Source organism: Xyrauchen texanus, chromosome 16, assembly GCF_025860055.1.
Source record: "Xyrauchen texanus isolate HMW12.3.18 chromosome 16, RBS_HiC_50CHRs, whole genome shotgun sequence".
In the NCBI taxonomy this organism is placed as follows: domain Eukaryota; kingdom Metazoa; phylum Chordata; class Actinopteri; order Cypriniformes; family Catostomidae; genus Xyrauchen; species Xyrauchen texanus.
Window position 1 is genome coordinate 26480062 of NC_068291.1, and position 7324 is coordinate 26487385.

Sequence of the window (7324 nt, forward strand, 5' to 3'; positions counted from 1 at the left end):
GTATCTGACGACACCTGGTGACACATCCATTTACAGCCTGGCCACAGGTGCATCTAATGATTACATCAGCCGAGGCCATAAATTCCGGTCCATTGACGTGTTCATTGACGTGTTACACACAATTTCACAGCTCGGTCACAACTAGGATTGTTCCCAAAAGCGCTTAGCAAAAGCGCAGCATCTCATTACGCTTTTTTCAGGGAACAAGGGTTACATACGTAACCCGAGACATTCTCTGTATAAGCTGCACATTGTCTAATATGGAGTTTTGCTTACTCCCCACTGCTGAAAACAGCTGGTATATGGGCTGAAATATGTGCCACCAGAAACTGAATTTGAACCATTTATATTTGAATTTGAATGGCTAAACTTGAATAATTGCATTGAAAAACTGAATTTGAATCACATAATTTGAAATTGTATTGTTTAATTAAAATTGAATTTATTCAAAAACTGAATCTGAATTGTATCATTTGAAATTGAATTTATTCGTTTGGAACTGAAGTCCAATAAAATTTGAGCCTCACTGAAAATTAAACTCTCTATATATCTTCACATTCACTTCTCACAATTCAGATTCAGTTCTCAAATTCAATTTCAAGTTACTGAGACAGACATCCGGGTAGTTGGAGGATGAAGGAAGAGCAATCGAGCGCAGATCGATAGATAGCGTTCATAGGTTGGTTTCACGTGACGTCACGCTGCTGCATCGCGAGAGCGCGCAATTCAGATGGAGGGCAGGAAGTGAAATAGCTGAGGATCTGCCGTCTGGCAAAATGCCAATGTTTTGTGTAGTTTACGGCTGCTCCAATCGTTCTAATCGAGAAAAGGGAAAGGGTTTTTATAGAGTACCGAAGATTGTCACTCATAAAGGTGAGAAATGTAAAAAGCTCACAGAACAACGCCGTAAAAGTTGATTTTTAACGTACGTCTGCGGTCGGGAGGAGCAGAGTCTGTTAATGCCTGTGTCTGCAGCGACCACTTCGTCGGAGGTATGTTAGCTAGCCAACGTGTTTTTTGTGTCTGTGTTTATATAGCATTAGGTTGTCATTAAATGCTCATTTACTTAGTAATGCTTATTAAGTTACCGGTAGTCTAATATGGACTTGATTGGGGCTTTTAGGTTGCCCTAGCGCTTGTCTAATCTTTCGGAGTCTATTGTCCCATTGGAGTAAGGAGGAGGGATAATAATCAGTCAGTCCAGTACCTGAGCCCTCACACATGTAGTGTCCAATACCTGATCCCTGCTTCTTGGCTCTGATGATGATAAGTAAGAGGACATGGAGTAGTAGTACCTGAGCCCCGACACATATCAGTCTGTTAATATGTTTTCAACAAGTGTAATACTTTTATCCACTAGTCCAATTGTACTGGCTATATGTATTATATGTAATGAAATGGATTCTAATCTGTTATTGCACACCATGTTCTTGTTATTATAACAATTGTTGAAAAATCTAATCTTGTAAATAAACCACCATGTATAATTCTGTCTTCTCAATGGCATTTAATGTTTTCATTTAAATTATACAACAGCCAGAACTCACAAAGACCACACTCATAACAATAGTCAAAATGTAATCTTGTCTCATACAACCGTATTGATATAACAGCAATATCACACAGCCCACTTTCAAGAGTGCCTGGATCCTTTCATTACATTACACATGTGAGTTTGTAACTTGCTGTCCCAGTATTTCTGGAAGTATGCCGTTTCTAAAAAGCCTAACATCATCCTAAAGTTCAAGATCGGGCAAAATCCTTTCAACAAAAATGTCATTGTGGTTCCACACAACAAAATCACAGTACTCAGCGTCTACAATGTGAAGCTGTCCCTGAACTTGGTAGTAGTAGTCATGAGTCCGGTCCAGCATGACATTATCCCCATCATTGATGAGGCAGAAGCCCTTTTCCCCAGCACACAAGCGCAGATTGGCTTCATCTTGGTGAGAGTGTGGACACTAAAATCACAGAGAGAAGGACACGTGAACAATAGATTAACAAATATATTTTCTGCCTTTTTGCTCAGTTTAGGACTTGAGACACGACTCAGTCTCGAGATTTAGGGACTTTACTACAACAGAGACTGTAATATTACCTTAATCTTGCAGGTGCCAGTTCCGTGACAGTCACAAGCAACAATCCCATCAGGGGAGGACCCCATGTATGGCCACTTAGGGTTCAGCCAGAGACCACTGTCCATACAGGAGAAGCCTGCATGCTCCCGACCCATCAGCTTCTCATAGACTCCTCTGGCTTGTGCTTCATGTTTGCATCCATAACTGTACACAGTACACATGCAAAACATGAAAAGGAAATGATTACTTAGTATTGGATGTGTAGAGCCAGTTCAGTGATTTAAATGCCATTTCCCTAACCCCTATACTTAGTTCTACTCCTGCATAACCATAGTCTTATAACCCTATAACTAACGTGCACCAAAGCAATGTGTTACTATACATTTCATTTAATATTCCACCAGTAAGATACATTTACTTAATAGACAAGCTTCTTTTTATCCAAATTATACCCTCTGTTGTCAGTGTTTCTTTTTCTGGACATACACACTGTTTACACGAGGCCTTACCTCTGCCTTACCCTAATTCAAACCCTAAATACCTTGTAGCGGCTGTGGTGAACCTATATGCTTCTGGGTAGCATATGGCCTTGATCAAGCTCTTGGATGGTTGCTGTGGGTTGGTCTTAATAGCTTGTTTCAGCTTGGAAGCAGTTATGCGTCCAGCTCTTTGCCTAAACCAAATCCTGCTTGCACTCTGACTTCGAGTTGCCCTCTCTACAGCCTGGACCTGTGACATGATGAGCTCTTCTAGCTGGAATACCTGGCATAGCTCTCCAAGCTCTTTGGGGGGTAGCTGCAGAGTCTCTGGTGTTCTGTATTCAAGAAGAGTTTTAGGAAGCATACTAGATTTGGGGATGAATTCTTTGTAGTAAGGCTCCCTAGCCATCAGTGCTGCACTCCTTGGACAGTTTTTGCTTAAAGTCTCAAAAAACTAGCATATGTTTCTGACCCTCTCTTCACTCTTGGGCATGAAATTGATTTCCCAACCTGGTTTTCAGTTGTCCTGCCATCAATAGAACAGTCAAGCTTTTTTTTTTTGGCTTTAGCAGAGAAGTCGATCAGAGCTACTGGAGCAGCAGGAATCTGAAAATAAGTTAACACAAAGAAGATCATTAAGTCCACATTTCTGTGGTCCATAACCATAACATATCTATATGCAGTATAAATCTGGCGTATATCCTATGGCTGTGAGCAAAACAGGTAAGGCTATCATCACAGGATTGAGATGCCAAACTGTGTTTATGTGCTGTCTTAGCTTCTCTTTGTCCAACAGGGAAATTGTGACTGACCACATTGTCACAAGCTACACATGTTAAGGCAGAATATAGAATAGAAATAATTTAATAAAACCCCAACATTAGGTATGATGGAATATAATGAAAATCCCCTAAAAGAAGATGAAATGTAGGCTAGATGAAGACAAGCAATCTGCCTGATTAAGTAACCAAAGGGGCACAATATAAACATTAATTTAACATCATAATTTAGCCTACAGTTACAGTGTCCAAAAAATACAGTGTCACCTTACCTTTTTTACATGTGATGGCATCAGCCACTTGCACTGCTCTGTTGTGCAGGAAGCTGTATCGCTTTCTTTCGAAGTGTAAATGTGCTATTTTTGTGTTCTAGTCAAACGGAATTAACTAACTTATGCATTCAATTCAAATGAATAGGGCTAGTGCTATGGTGTAATTGCCCTGAAGTTTATGGCCTTACATTATGCTAGCACCTGCCAAACACAGCGACACATAACTTACACGCTTACTACTCTCTCTCTCTCTCCCTCTCAGTAACGTTACTCTGACAATGACAACCACGAGGAGAAGTTATCGGGAAAAAAATCACACTGAAGACATGACCAGTCTACTTGGCGGCGGCTAACACTAGCTACGTTTGCAACAACATTTTCACCGGAGGAAGAGGCAAACGCTTAGAAATAATAAACACCAGGCAAAAATGTTGTTACAAGAGCTAGTAGGCTACCATAAAAACGTGGGATTATAGCTACTGTTTGCAACGTCGGGAGAAAGATTTAATTTCCCTGTTTCTACAAAATAGCTATAACATTAACAACAGTTAAACAAAAGATCGTTAGATCGTAAAAAAAAAATTCATTACCGTATTTGTCCCAGCCGAATCCATGGTGGTGGTGGTCACGCAAGTCAGGCAAGCACTTCTTCTTTGTTTCATGGCGGGTAACGTACTGTGCTCCAAAACATTGGTGCTGATTGGCCCAAGAGGAGTCCTGTGCGCCAATGAACGCTATCTATCGATCTGCGCTCGATTGCTCTTCCTTCATCCTCCAACTACCCGGATGTCTGTCTCAGTAACTTGAAATTGAATTTGAGAACTGAATCTGAATTGTGAGAAGTGAATGTGAAGATATATAGAGAGTTTAATTTTCAGTGAGGATCAAATTTTATTGGACTTCAGTTCCAAACGAATAAATTCAATTTCAAATGATACAATTCAGATTCAGTTTTTGAATAAATTCAATTTTAATTAAACAAAACAATTTCAAATTATGTGATTCAAATTCAGTTTTTCAATGCAATTATTCAAGTTTAGCCATTCAAATTCAAATATAAATGGTTCAAATTCAGTTTCTGGTGGCACATATTTCAGCCCATACTGGTACTTCAAGGATGAATTGCTCATATATTTCTTATTACAGTTCGGGAACATGTTTAATTGCGAAAAACAATAAAATAAATATAAGTATATGCTGTATATTAATTGTGATTAATTAACACAATAAATCAACAGCCCTAATAAATACATACTAAAAATCTGTAAACACATGTATCCTTAACATGTTAATAACGATATTTGAAAACAGACACAACAAACTACCCTGACCTTACTTCGTGGCTTATAAGTGCTGCCAATGATTGAGCTGCTGGCCATTTAAATCTTCTTAAAAATGTTCATATAGTGATTGTTTTGTCAGATCCAACTTAATTTCAGCTGAATCCTCTTGTGGTGTAACTGCAAAAATCCTGATTAGTGTGTGTAATGGATTTGATACAGGAAGTGAGTTTGAACAGCACAGACCCCAGATCCTGGAAATCTCCCCGGCTGTTTGTTTTATTCTGAATGAAACAGAATGTCAAATTGTTATGCCTCATATCCAGCAAGGCCCAGTGCTCCCAGCAGAGCTGGAGTGTCACTAATGGAATATCTCACAGCCTGATGCTCTTCTGACGAGGCAGGCTCAGCTGAGAGAATAACTGATGGGGTAAGTCCAGTCCCGCTCACTGATAGCTTGCTTTCTTTTCTTCCTCTAGGAGATGAATGTTTTGTGATAGAGAGAGCAAAGAATCTGTGTGTGGAATATTAGATGAACACTGCATGATTTAGAAATATGGACAGTTCAAATATATTAATGAACTGGAAGGAGATGTAACTTTAGTAGGCATGAACAAAACATGGACATGGAAAAGTGGTTTCAATGGGGCTGGTTTTAATGTGCATGCTTCATGATGATGATTAATATTAAGCATCATATATTTACAGTAGCAGTCAATACCTCCTTCCTCTCCCTACAAGATTCTGTTTACATTGTATTATTTGGGTCAAAAGCCATGCATTTGTGTCATCAATGTGAGTACCATTGTGAGTACTTGCAGCAGCTCTTTACCACTGTAACTAGGTAACCTTTTTCAAAATTGAAAACAAGGCTGTGAGGGATAGACGTAGGTACTATCTATAAACGTCCAAAGTCACGTCTCATTATCAGAACCCTTATTTTCTCAATGTTTTTTTTATTTTTATTTTTTTTTATTTATTAGCGGAGCAAGATATTAAACAATGCAACCCACTGACTGCAGTCTGAGAGTTGAACTGCAAATGTAATGTGGACATGGCCTAATGGTGATAGAATCAGGACACAAGAAGTATATATATTAAAAAGAAAAGTGAATTTGAATTAAATCCTCCCCCATACAGGTCTAGGTAAAATTATGTAGTCTACCAAATGGAAAAATAAGTAATGAAAAATGTCAAGCTTGAGATAAAAAGCAAATAATGAAAAATGGGCAAAAAACTATGTCTTTAAACTAATTATAAATCCCTCCCTTGAGAAGCAAGAACACAAAGAAAAACCAAAGAACACAAGAAAACGTCTGCCTCAAAGAAGATTTATTTAAATCAACTATATGGTGGCATCCGAAACCAAAGGTAGCTATCTTGCTGCCTCACTGCTCTAGAAGCCAATGACTCAACAGACAGTGGTTGCATATGAAGGTACCTCCAGAAACTTGTTTCGAACAGGCTACTGAAGCAGCATAATATCACATTGTTGCTGGGATACCTTCAACTGATTAATGTCATCTGGTTTCCACTAATCTTCTTCATTCAGTCCAACCAAACCACAATGGACTAATAATCTATAACAAAATCAGGATAGTTTTGGTGATAACCAAGTGTACATTTAATAACTACAATACTACTTTATCTCTAGGAATGGAATCAAAAGTTAGAAAAGGTGAATAAAAACGTAAATTATAAACAAATTTTCTATCAACTGCCTCTTCAGATGGCATTTTTTTCTTCAGCTCAACCGCCATTGATTTGGAGGCACAGAATTGTGGGATTTCATAGGCATCTATGCTGCCTTCAAACATTGATTAGATGAAGGTATCTCATTAGACAGGATGTGATGCAAATATTGAATTCGGACATGCCTTTATCCCTTTTTACCTCCGTAGCCTCTGGAAGCAGCATTTTTCTGGTTTCGGACGCAGCCTCTTAATATGTCTCATTTTGAAGGTTGAATGCTTACATATTTTAGAGGCAGCGGTATACTGAGCATCCTCCTATAAACAAGCCCTGTTTAAATGAGATGGCCTTCAGAGGACTAACAGAAACAGAACTTATCATGGCTGCTATGACAGCATGCCACTCTTTAACAAGCGCAAGCACTTTGAGTGAGAAGGGAGCAAAGTCCCTTTGGAAGGGAATGCATGAGGTACATTTTTGGAAAGTTATAATGATGTAGAGCGAAAAGAAAATAGATTTTACAGGTGTGCTTTTAGTCTATATACTAACATATTACTGTAATTATACATATTATATACTCTGCATCCATCTTCTGATGTACTTCAACTGTGGAATTAAAGGAGCATTATGTAACATTGACATCAAGCGTTTAAAGTGGGAACTGCAGTCCAAATGCAAAATATTGGAGAAAGTTGTCTCCCCCGCCCCTCCTCCCCAGACTTGAAGCTCACGCGGGTTGCCAGG

At 38.8% G+C, this 7324-nt stretch overlaps 1 long non-coding RNA gene across 1 annotated transcript; it reads right to left on the reverse strand.

The window, feature by feature from the left end:
* Positions 1 to 2178: 2178 nt before the first annotated feature.
* On the reverse strand, positions 2179 to 4582 carry LOC127657325 (uncharacterized). Its single transcript, XR_007972266.1, has 3 exons — positions 4199 to 4582; positions 3068 to 3163; positions 2179 to 2282 (listed from the first exon to the last, which is right to left on the reverse strand). It is a non-coding gene; the product is annotated as an uncharacterized LOC127657325 (long non-coding RNA).
* Positions 4583 to 7324: the final 2742 nt, after the last annotated feature.